At 36.9% G+C, this 13672-nt stretch overlaps 1 protein-coding gene across 1 annotated transcript in view; it reads left to right on the plus strand.

Annotated features, from left to right (window-relative positions):
• Positions 1 to 13672, plus strand: part of LOC134529762 (Na(+)/H(+) exchange regulatory cofactor NHE-RF1) — a 41946-nt gene that overhangs the window by 13186 nt on the left and 15088 nt on the right. The gene's annotated exons all lie outside the window — the stretch shown is intronic.

The raw sequence follows: 13672 nt of genomic DNA on the forward strand, positions 1-13672 counted from the left end.
GTTTTTAAAAAACGTCTTAATTCAAACTTAAATTTACGTCTTAATGATTTTTTTTCTTGCATTCCAGGAATTTCTTCCTATAATCTTCGACACAGCCTTTGGGGGGAAATAAATAACTTCGTAATTCTAGGTTCCCCACCCCTTATTTTTTTCCCCTTTTCCATTAAATGACAATATTTAAAATTCCTTTAGTAATTTTAAATTTAGCCCGTGCAACATCGACCTTGAATATGGGAAAAAAAAGGGTAACAAATTAAAACATGCAAATAAATTAAAGATGCTAATAGATACCCATTTTATTTTCAAAATACATTTTTTTTAAATGAACATTTAGGTGCTTAATAAAATAATAATTCCAACTTAAACAAATTTTTGTTTTAATTTTTTTTTTTGCAATCCGGGAATTGTTTCCTGTGGTCTTCAACACTGTGAAAAAGTAATTGTCTGGTTCTTCATTAGCTGTGAATAGTCCATTAAAATCTTACATTAATTTCACGCCCCTCTCTGCCGTTTCATTTAACCTTTTAAATTACTAATTATTTTTTGATTCTCTAAATAGTCATCGTCTGCGTCCCAAAAGTCTGGGCTATTATTCAAAAAGTAAGTGTTGATTTCTAATTTTTTCAGGAAATTAAAAATTTTTTGAGAATTGAAGTCTTCAGTATTTTTATCTAAAACAAAAAGGAAAAAAAATCCCTAACTATTTTTATTATACTCTAAAATAAAAATATATTATATATATGCCATATAAAAGTTGTTTTTGAGCCAAGCATGGTTAATAATGACAGATGTACAATATTTTCATAAATTTCATAAGCAAAAATAAATACAGAAATGTTATTACCTGTAAGGTGAAAAGTATCGCTTGGAGAAACTGAATACTTTCTTTCTGTGTTGAGATTTTCCCATTTTAAGTTTTCAACCATTTTTATTTTTGATACAGCAACATTTTTATCAAAAAGTGCTAAAATAGCCAAATCTTCTGATAAATACCATAAGTGACTGCAAAATTTCTTCAGTGCAGCAGACAAATTACCTTTATTTATGGTTTCATATTTTTTCAATTGTTTTATAATTAGTAAGTCATTCAATGGTCCCTGTACAGCTAACGAACACTCCAGCCAGGCTTTTACATAAAGTTTCACTAAGAAAACACACATACAGTAAACTCCCGGTATACCGCGCCCCGATAGATCGCGGAATCGGGTATATCGCGGGTCAAACCATGTCCCCCAATCATAAATGAATAATAATAATAATAATAATAATAATAATAATAATAATAATAACACAGTAGAACCTCGTTAATTCGTGATGGTCGGGACCGAGATAATCACGGATTACCGAATTTCACGGACTAACGATTAAAAGCCCGGAAGGTCTTGTCAAGCTTCTCAGACACCGGCGTGCAGCTGGGTTAAGGCCAAGGTCATGTGACGTATCATCTACCGAGGCTTACTGCGCCTTGGCAGCAGATGGATAAAAAATAGTAAACTCTCCATTATTCGTGTTAATTGGGACCCGCCGATGCCCGGATAATTAAAATCCTGTAAAAAAAAAAGTAATAAACCCGGATAATCCGTTCACGGTAAGGGCCGCCTTCGAATTAGTCTCGGCTTAAAATAATACGGCACTGCGTAGCCATTAGTTCAGGGTCATTTACAACAGCCAAAGAGAGAAAGATAAGATTGTGCTGAACTTGCACACATAAATTTTGGGTAAACCCCCCCCCCCCCCCCCTTCCCAACCTATCCCCCTTCGTCCAGCCGAATGCCAGCCAGACACGTCACTCACCAGGCGCCTGCCGTGAGTTGGCGGGTGGAAACAACCAAAGGGAGACGGGAAGCAGAAGTCAGGACATCCCCCTCAAGTTTAAAGAGTGACAAATGTGACAGCTGAAAGGTGGACGACACAAAGGGTCGGTACAAACAGCGTTGCAGAGTTTGGCGGCCCATGCGAAGGCTTGCAGTGTTTGCCGGCGGCCGGCCCGCGTGACGTTAATTTTAAGCGCTGACAATTTTTACTTCTCTTTTTTTTCTGCACTTTTAAATCGTCCCGGATTATCCGATTCCCGAATTAGCGCGTCACGGATTAACGAGGTTCTACTGTAATAATAATGGAATAAATGGTTGACAGCCGATTAGGATAATTTTGCGTTGTAACTCACAAACTAAGCATCGGGCAGAAAAAAGCCTAGTCGTAGAAAATGTCCGCAGTGAAATTCTAAACAAGATATCTCCGTACATTATTCCTCTATCTTGTAGTGTTTTCAAATTATGGTCCAATCCAGCCCAGTGTTATTTTCTGAAACACTAGTTCTTAACATTTTTTTTAACCCACAAATAAAGCATCGGACAGGGGACCCGATAAAGCCCACCGTCCAGCGACATTATCCAGCATGACTCGGCTGGGGATTGATTTTGGATAGGTTTGGTTGACAGCAAGCGCTGGGAGGGGAGAGGCGAGCCGAGAATATGCGACCAAGACACCCGGGTAGACGGGAGGAGTGGAATATACGCGCCAGTGATGAGAGGGGCGATTAAGCCGAAAGGGGGGAAGTCTGGTGACCTTGAGTAGTTCACTCATTTCCGTCTGCACACTTCTCGTGGTCACGTGTTTTGACAAGCGGAGACATATAAATGTTTTGTTACAACTTGAACCTACAGACGTAATATTATTCGTTGTATTATACACGTTCATCTTTTTACTTTGGTATAATGTTTTTTAACATTAAATAGTAAAGTAAATCAGCTAGCGTATTTTTAATCTTTAATCTTTGCCGAGGAATTCCCAGTGGTCCAATACTTACGTGAACCATACTGTACCACTTTTGCCGTGAGGTAGTAAACAAGCCCCGGAAATGTTTATGTGTAGCGGCCTCCCGACCTTTAACCAGAGGCTGGGGAATATAACACTTGCCTATCCGAGCCACACACACTCGGCAAATCGACACAGCGTTTGATGGAATAAGTAAAGACAACGTTTAACAGACTTTTTAATACGGCGCCACTGATTGTGCTAAAATTATTTTGGCGCAATTTTTGTATCCCACATGTGACCATTTATAATTTACTGTAAGCATGGATAACAAAGTTTAACCACTTTACACGATAGACGATTCTTTATTTTATATTGTACGAATGCTAGAATCGTTTTTCACGTATCTGCTGCATACTTCTGCAAAAGACACGCTATCTGTAAGTACGTAAATCTAGAATTTTTATTTTGTCAATCAAACTCGGTACTTTGCGATTCATATTCGGTTTGAAGTATTACTATGGCCTTTCTATTTAGAAGACTTTGACCACAGAATCGTGTGTAACCGCACACACTGCACTTACTTTGTTACGGACACTGACGAAGCAGATACTGTGGCTAACACCACGAGACTGGCAGCAGCAGCTTGTGTGCCGTACGTGTGTATGGCGGCGTGTGGCGCGCTCGTAGGCCGTGCGACAAACTGTGCGCGGCATGCGGAAAAAAAAAAAATTCAACATTTAATATTTATCTTTAAAATTTATTATTTTTATTTTTTCACCCGCGTTTAGTGAAAACTGCGGATGCAAAGTCCGCACAAAGACGGGCCGTCTATACTGTGCGTGCTTGCCGACCTATTAGAACACAGGCGGTGTTTTATGCCTTTTGACCTTGGTCACATCAAAACATCGCGGTTATGCAACAACGCGGGTAAAAGTTATGTCCCCCGACAACCGCGTTAAATAGGGAGTGTACTGTATTTCTTAAACTGTTAACTTCAGACACATTCAAGGCTAACTGACAACTAAAAAAATTTTTTTTAAAGGAAATCAAAGCTTTCGCCATCCATCGGGCATGATGGAGAGCTCCTGGAGGTTTAATTTTGTAGTTCTGTTCCGGATCCTTTCCAATAAAAACTATGCACAATTCAGTCCACGGTAATCATGTTTTAAATTTTGGTTTTGCAGTGCATCATACAAATAATTTGTGATGTTCGCATGTTCTTGTTCATCCAATATTTATTTTAGGTAAGTTTGCCCTGTGATATAATTTTCGTGATCCAATGTATTCCATTGTTCTCTACTTTTTTTGAAATAAACTATATCTGGACTAAACAAAGCTTTGAAAACTCTGTTCGAAGACACTCCGCAAAACTAGCTCGTACTTGTGATGTCTACAGGGGAAGTATATTAGCTCTCTTTCGGCATATTACTCTAAATACGTTACAGAACCACTGAAACGTCCTGTATTAGACGCAGTAGTGTTGGAGCACAAAATTTGAACTTTTTCTTGCAGTCCCCAGTCTCCCAGAACAGTCCAAACAGCTGAGGCTTGCTCTCTTCCTGAACTATTTTCTAATTTTGGTACCCCCAACAATTTTTCTTTGTTACCATCATATGAAACTATAACTGACAGTAGCCTTTCTTGCTTTGGATCTCGCACATTCAATGCTGGAAGTGGCTTACCGTCCCAATGCACAGTTACAAACTTAGGCACATCCTCTTGAAATAGTTGTTTAATTTTCAGATAGTTATTTTTCCTAAACATTTCTCTATATCTTTGTAGAGAAGTTTAAGATTGAGAGCCATATCTGTTATGTTAAGGCTGCTTCTAAAATGAATACTGCATTCCATTGACTTATTTGACTACGATCCAAGGCTGCCATTAACTTCGGTGTGAAAATGCATTCCCGCTCACGCATTACTTCATCCGATTCATCAGAATTTTCTTAAGCGGCTATTATTATTTGGTTGGGACAAACTAGATGAAGGTATGTCGGATGAATCACTCTTCATAACTACTTTCTGCGTCAAAGTGAAATTTAATATTACCCTTGCGGTGTGCCTGTTCTTTGGCCCTACTTTCATCAAATTTAATGGCTCTCTTGATTGACCGTTATTCCCGTTTTGTCGTCTTATTGTCAATCCTGGCAAGACACCCTTTCCATCCAGGTTCTCTTTGGGTCATTCCATGCCATTTCACACACCTGTTGACATAACCATCACTGAATTCAATGAAACTTAGGGCTTTAACAGTACAGCTGCAGGAAAGAGAATTCTCAAAGTTACAGCCCTCTGTGAATAATACTTTTTATACAGCAGGGTTGCCAACTTATGGAAAAAGTGGAAATTTTGCTGCGCAAGGTCCAATAAAAATATTTGTAACTTCCTTTGTAGTTGAGTGAGAACCTTGATGTAGGGCTCAATAGAAAGCTAGAAAAGTGTACTTTGAGATAAAAATAAGTTTTATGAATTTTAAGAGCAATTTGTTTCAAGGTCATGTTCATGTAAACTGTGGCCTTGAAAATTTTGAAAAGTGTATTTTTGAAAAATGTGAAAAAATATATGTTATGAAGTGCATTATTGGCTATAAGTGACATAAGTTTCATTTTGAGATGGATCTGGGATCAAACACTAGAACATTGTGAATTAGGCCATGTTCACTAAAACTACTCTAGTAAGGCATAACTACTCTAGTACACACACAATTAAAAAAAATGGTGTAGCTTTAAGTCATTCGTGGATTTAACACTGAATTAATTCCTATATATGATTCATTTATTCATTACCAATACTGCAGGTTACTGTTGCTTCCTTTCCCATAGTTGGCTTTCCGAGGTCTTTGTGTCAAAAGCTGTTAAAACGTATGTCCTTCCAGTTGCTGTTCTTAGATCTACAGTTGTGAGCACATCTTCAATTGAAATCTTCATAACATCTGGATGCTGGGGATATACATAAGATGGGGAGGGACCTTGTGGATGCAGGAAACTAATAAGAACTTCACGAGAACTTTCTTCTACTTTCAGAACACATCCCAACCACCACCCACTTCTGTACATGCATGTCACAAAACCTTTAACTTCATTCACAGACAATGTACATTTAATTTTATTCATGTAGTGAGTTTCACCTTCAGTTTCACCTTCAGTTTCACTAGAAAATCTCTTCACAATTATTTCCTCAGATGAAACAGGCAGGAAGGCATGATGCTTCTGAGTTCCAGGTATTGGTTTAGCATTTGCACATCTTTCAGACAACACCTTTCTTTCATTCATTACCTCTTCCTGAGTGACATAAGCAAAATTCATGTTATGCAAACTACTTACAGCCCATTCAAACAGTTGCAGTGGGGTCATAATTTGGTCTGTGTAAGGACGTTGCAGACTTGCCCTGGCTGCCAGTCGCTTCAGTGTTCCCCCTAGACCAGTGGTTCCCAAACTTTTTGGTTCCACGACCCCCTTTTGGATACTAATTTTTGCTGCGACCCCCTTAAACATTTTTGGTACAGTGATAAAATTAAAACATATAAATATTGTGCTACATTTTTTTATAAATTAAAAAAAAAATAAAAAAATGTGTATAACAAATATTTTTTTAGTCACCGAGCCATCGGAGCTGAAATATGTGAAGAAGTAGTTCAAACTGTCCCCAAAAGATGGCACACAAAGCCGTGATGGAAAACGGAGATAAACAAAGCACTGGAGGGTGCAGTGGCTTGAGCGAACTGTCGTTTGGTGCGTTAAGTGTTTTGTTCGGTCACATATTGTTTGCGTTTATTCTGTCATGGATAAATTTGTTAAACATGCGGGGCCTTCAGTTTCTCACGATAAGAACGAAACAAAAAAGGCTAAGATGAGAAAGTACAATGACTGTTATATTAAGTACGGATTTACAGTGCTCGGGAATCGGCCACAATGTGTTGTGTGCAGTGAGTTGTTATCCGCCGAGAGTATGAAACCATCCAAGATGATTCGTCACTTGGAAACTAAACATTCAAGTTTGAAAGACAAGCCAGTGGACTTTTTTGAGCGAAAATTAACTGTTCTAGTCGGTCAGAAAAACTCGGTGTCTCAGTTGAGTAGCAATAATGTGAGTAAAAATGCTTTGCTAGCATCGTATCAAGTAGCTTTAGGAATAGCGAAGAAAGGCAAGCCACACACGATTGCTGAAGATCTCATTCTACCGGCCGCTCAAGACATGCTTTCAACAATGGTTGGTCCGGAGGCAGCTAGCAAACTGTCCAATGTTCCATTGTCAAATAATTCAGTGGGGAGGCGTATTACTGAAATGGCTGAAGACTGCAAGAACCAGTTGAAAGAAAAATTGCAGAAAAGTGAATTTCTTTCTATTCAAGTAGACGAGTCTACGGATGTATCTAATTTGACAGAGTTTATGTGTTTTGTTTGCTACGAAAATGATGACGGTGTGGAGGAGGACATATTATTTTGCAAACCTTTGCCTGACCACGCAACAGGTGAGGAAATGTCTAAACTGTTTATTTCTGCCACCGCTTCCCTTAACATTGACTGGAAAAAGTGTGTTTCGATCTGTAGTGATAGTGCCAAAGCACTGACAGGTAAAAAAAGTGGTTTCGTGAAACTTCTAATGGCTATTATGCCTAAGGCTGTCTGGGTACATTGCTTTCTACATCGTCAGGCATTAGCTTCAAAGAACATGCCCATCGAACTGAAAGAAGTTTTGAACGATGTCGTTAAATCGGTAAATTTTATAAAAAGCAGGCCATTACAGTGTCGATTGTTCTCACAGTTGTGCGAAGAAATGGGGGCGGAATACAAATGCCTCTTACTGCACACAGAAGTTAGGTGGTTGTCACGTGGGAAGGTGTTCTCTCGAGTGTTAGCTCTGCGCACTGAGCTTAAAGCATTTTTTCAAGTTATAAACAAAGACTTTGTTGGTTTGTTTGACAAGAAGGAGTGGCTATTAAAGCTTGCGGACATATTTCAACATCTTAACGATCTGAATATTACCTTGCAAGGTAGAGACAAAACTATCATTTTTGCCCAAGACAGAGTGAATGCGTTTGTAAAAAAATTGGCAGTGTGGGCATCCAGGGTTGAGAAAAAAAATTTAGAAAACTTCGAATTGGCACATGAATTTCTTACGTCCCTTGATGAACGCGATGAAGATTTTCCTGACGTCAGCGAGCTGTCCAAACTGATTGTTACACATTTGACGGGTCTACGAGAGCAGATCATCGACTACATTCCCGAAGATGAACATACCGATTTGAGGTGGGTGCTGAACCCTTTTAACGAGCATTCTGTTAACCAAGCGGACCTAAGCCCACATATCCACGACAAACTTATTGAGTTGTCTTGTGACAAGACTTTGCAGCTGTCTTTCAGCACCAAAGATGTGGACAAGTTCTGGCTGGATAGAAGAACCGAATATCCGAGTTTGACTACGGCAGCCCTCAGAATTATTATGCCCTTTGCAACGTCTTACCTCTGCGAGGTGGGGTTTTCAACACTGATTAATATAAAAACCAAGGCGAGAAATCGGCTGGATGTGGAAGATGATCTTTTTTTGTGTATCTCAAAAATTAAGCCAAACCTAGAAAAACTTGTTAACGAGAAGCAGGCACATGTGTCGCACTGAAGCCACATCAGTTCCTTTTTTTTACATATTTGCTATTTTTTTTATTTAAAAACTTTATATCTGTAGCCGATTTAACATACATCGCAGGCCCAGAAGCCAAGAATTATGTAGCTGATTTATTTTGTATTAATCTATAATTAATAAATAGATATATTGAAAGTTTGAGAAGATATTTCATTTTTAATTCACCACAATCGTCTTTAGTGTTTAGTAATTAGTTTAATGGTAAATTAGTATTTATTTACTTTTAAAGTAAATTAATTTGTTTTAGGCAGAACTTCATTTTTTCTTTCGTTACTCTATTCGAGAGTATTTTTCGACTTTTTAAAATTATTTTGGAAACCTTTCGCGACCCCTCTCGAAACGATCCGCGACCCCCAGTTTGGGAACCACTGCCTTAGACCATCACTTGTATTCTTGCCGTGAGAGGTGGCAATAAAGTGCCACTCAGCTCCAACTCCAAAATCATTTACATGATACATCAAATTTGAGAAGTTACTTTTATTCTTGTATTGAGCAGCACAACCATAAAAAAAGTAATATATTTTACATAAAGTGACTTTTTCTTTCAAAAATGGAATAAGATGTGTAAGAAAAGTATGTACTGCAATGACATGTTGGAGACAATCAGAAATGATTGTTAGGTTGGTAGAAATTATTTCCTCTGTTGACTCATCACGGTAGTATATTGCAAATGGATGAACTGTAGCCTGTGCATTGTTCCAACGGAATCCCTGAACTTCATCTTGCATAATGAAAGAATAATTTTCTCTTTCCATGAGTTTGGCCAAATTACAGCCATCTATTAACAACTTCATATTTTGGTGTGTTACACAGACACATACAGTGTGTGTTCCACTATATCCTGCCAAACCACATATTTAGTCCGTAGAGATGCAAATTTGGAGAAACAAATTTTGACACTTGGATGCTCCTGTTTGAACAAGGCATATACTTCTCTCAGATTGTTTAGTAGGAGCCTCTTTTGTTTGTGTTATTTGGTATCGCCAATTTGAATAGTTACAAAGTCTTTTTTACTAGGCATCATTCTGCTTACATTGTCGTTTGAATAAAACATCTGAACAATATTGACGACACTGCAGTCTAGATTTCTCCCTGGTTTTGGATTAGGTGATGTCATTATTCCACTTTCCTACACTAACATCTTTGATGTTCATATCATGTAGTTCATTTAAAGTTGGGAATTCCTTCTGTATTCTGCTAATACTCCAATCTATACTAATATTATAAAGCTGAAGAGTTTGATTGTTTGTTTGTTTGAACACGCTAATCTCAGGAACCACTGGTCCGATTTGAAAAATTCTTTCAGTGTTGGATAGTACATTTATCGAGGAAGGCTATAGGCTATATTATATTATCAATGACATTAGGGATCCTTACTAAAAGTCCAATTTAGAATCAAATGCATTGGAGGGGGTTAGATACAACATGCAGTACACGTACAAAGTGTGTGTTGACAATGCCGCAGGTGCTAGAAGTTTATTTCCTATTGCCTATTAACATTTTTGCCACGCACTAGATGCATTATCATTCTTAATTTTCCCATACAAGTAAAAAACACCTGTGTGATATTAACAACGAAGCAATCAGTACCCTCATAAGAGTTCAATTAGTATTTAAATACTTTTTATCACTTTAAATCGCAAACCTAAACTATTGTTTTTTTCCCTCTCTCTGTGTTTAATATGTTTTTTTATTGCCCTTTTGTTTAAGTATATATATTTTACAGACTTGAAACTTCACAGTAATGTTCCTTATATTACGCAGGATGACATTTTCCAAAAATTAGATCCCATGGGTGGTTAAAACCAGGCAACAGTGGGTACTTTGTCTGCATGAGAACAGGATTTTGCATTGTTCATGCCTTCTGCGTCTCCATGGCAACGGGCATCGCGCGGCAGTGGCGTACCCACGAGGAGGGGCATGTATAATGAGCGGTGCAAGAGTGATCTGCCTGTAGACTGCCGTAGCGAAGTACGGGTACATCAGTTGTACGTTGTGTGCACGAGTCGGGAAACCATCGGTGCTATTCATTTTCTCTCTGGTACATTATACAGCATTGTAATAAATTTTAACTGAATTTTTTTTATTTACCATTACTGTAAATGGGAGATGTGGCTTAATTTTTTTCCATTAGTATAGCCGTGCGAAGCCGGGTTGGGCAGCTAGTCTTTAGGTAAAATAGTTAAACTTTGCACCTTCCTACTTCTTTCTGTACACACTTCAAACTTTTCCTTCAATTGTTCTAATATATTTTCATCACAACTTTTTTCCTGTGATACTCCTACTTCTGGTACAGGGATTTGAAATATACACGGCTAAACTTAAGAAATTCACACCATATGTATAGCACTGTTGTCAATGACAAAGCTGCACTAAGACTGACCTTGCTTTGTGAGACTGACGTGATTATATAGCTACACTTGTCTGAACTTGCTCCAAGAAAATTGGGTGCAAAAGTGGCTCAATTCCACTGCATCCCTAGTCAGTATTTGAGATGTAGCTTATGTTCTCAGATCCATCCCAAAATGAAACTTATGTCACTTATAGCCAATAATGCACTTCATAACATATAATTTTTTCACATTTTTCAAAAATACACTTTTCAAAATTTTCAAGGTCACAGGTTACATGAACATGACCTTGAAACAAATTTCTTTTAAAATTCGTAATACTTATTTTTATCTCAAATTACACTTTTCTAGCTTTCTATTGAGCCCTACATCAAGGTTCTCACTCAATTACAAAGGAAGTTACAAATATTTTTATTGGACCTTGCGCAGCAAAAATTCCACGTTTTCCACAAGTTGGCAACCCTGCTGTGTAAAAAGTAGCATTCACAGGGGGCTGTAACTTTGCTAATGCACTTTTCTGCACACCTACTGATAATTTGCCAAGTTTTTTTTAATTCGGAGATGGTGATTCAAAAAATTATTATTTTCTGTTTGATTTGGCATGGAATGACCCCTTTGGTGCTGCAAAAATATTTTATCTTCTATTTTAACTAACTCTAAAGCATTTTCATGCGCAATATCAAATAAATTATCTGAATCTAATATGATTTCATTCTCACTCTGAGTTTCCCATGACCGATGAGAACTCCTTTGTAGGTTACGCCAATGAGAATGTAATTTAATGAGTTTTTCCTTACAATGTTGCAGTGATCTCATAGGGATCCTTGCCTTCTCCCAAAAAATGAAACACTCCCTTATCACTAAATTAGCAGTTTCGGCAAGAGACATCTTCACTTCCCGTAAATTATAAATTAAAACTGAAAGTACTTGCTTGTTTGAGGGTAGCTTGCAATCACAAATTTGGTGAGACACTGAACCCACTGAATAAACGTTTTTAGGGCACTTCTCTTATTGGAACAGCTACTTGCTTCATAGCGGGGACTTGTAACACGCACAACAGCTCGAGACAAACTGAGAAATAGATCTGAGAAGTGCAGGAGGACCTAGGCTCGGACATGTCGAGGCTCGCGCCGGGAAGCGCTTCGTCCTCCCAACTTCAGGCTCGACCTCTGATCTTAATGAGTGAGGGCTCGTTTTTTATCTTTTATCAAGGAAAAAAATTGGGGGGGTGGGCGATTTGAAATTAAGAATTTGTAAAATAAGGACCACCCTAATATATATATATATATATATATATATATATATATATATATATATATATATATATATATATATAATGGTTAAAATATTATGGCTTTTTTTTCTGAAATCTGTCCAGATTAAATTATGGTTGTATTTATATATAACTTGTCAATAGCATATCCTTTAGGATAGTCAAAATTAAAAACATAGTATTATTCTGTTACTCATTTTATTGGTACCAACCAAACTATAATTATTTAATTTATGTGAACAAAATCAAAGTGGATTAATGATTGTTGCAAATAATGGTTTTCTTGTAGTTTTGTCACACACACCTTGTTTTTTATATTGTAAATAATTGGAAGTGTTAATGGTTTCCAAAAAGTTTGCTCAAAATTTAATTTTAATGAAGTAAGATCAGCCAAATAATATTATGCATTGTGATTAATAATAATAGAATGAGCTTGTGTTTACAGAGTGGCAGTTATAAGTAACTGCCCCGGTTATAAATTTGTTGTAAAAAATGTGTTATTTTACATTTATTAGTGCTTACTGTTTAATTTAACTGGGTTAACATTAATATTGTTGCGAGATAAATTCGGAGCACTAATTGTAGCAGCTCAAAACGTATCTCGGACAGAGTACTGGGAATGAAGTACGTGGATGATATGGAATAGTTGAATGAAAATGGTATCATGGTATGAAAAGCAATGTGTGTCCTGTTAAACATCACACTAAAATCTGACTGGCAAGGAAATAAAAAATAATGGGGGCAATCCATCACCCCCAGTATTAGTTTAGTACATAAACCAAACAGGATCTTGAGGTAACAGAAAGCCCAATTAAAAATAAACATAAGATAATATCCAAAATATTAAAACTATTGCAGACAATAGAGACAGTGCTATTATAGAGAAGTACCTACTAGGATCATTTTCAGATACTAAGTGTAGAACTAAAAATCAAGAGCCTTAGGAAAAAATAGCTATTTTTTGGAGCATACTTTTAATATTATTTTTAAGATATTGGAGTTAGATATGGGTAACCACCAGGTTAATATTAATAGTTAGCTTTTGTAAAAGTTTGAGACTACATTTTATCATCATTGTAGTTAATGTTGTGATATTTTAATGTCATACATTTTTTGTTTATAAAGCTTTTTTTATAGTAATCCTCCATTTAAATTCTAGTTAATATAATTCTTGAGTTTTTTATCTTTGGTTATCTTAGTCATGTGGAAATGATTATATAGGTAAAGCCATTTATACCTTTTGGTATCAATAAATCAGCTTTTTTCATTTTAGTACTTTTAAGTTAGTACATAGTATTTATTGGTAGCAGTATTTCTTATACCCAATTCTGTTTCTCCTCATGTATAGATGGCTGTTCTTGCCCTCATTTGAAACCACCTATGTCATGTTTTCTTGTGTATCATCACTGTCAGGAGTTAACCTTTTTTGATATTTTGAATATTTTTGTATCTGTTTAAAAAGATTTGCTTTTGACTATGTGGAACTCCAACCAGGTTGTTGTGTGTCACCTGCTAGTGCTGAAACACTAACAGGGGTGGCCACAACATTTAATTTTCAAATATGTTCACGCAATCAATGGTCAACTTCAGAATACTTCAAGAAATTTCGTAATTCTAATTAGAAACAACCCTGATTGTATACTTTGTTT

Source organism: Bacillus rossius, chromosome 2 (assembly GCF_032445375.1).
Source record: "Bacillus rossius redtenbacheri isolate Brsri chromosome 2, Brsri_v3, whole genome shotgun sequence".
Taxonomy (NCBI): domain Eukaryota; kingdom Metazoa; phylum Arthropoda; class Insecta; order Phasmatodea; family Bacillidae; genus Bacillus; species Bacillus rossius.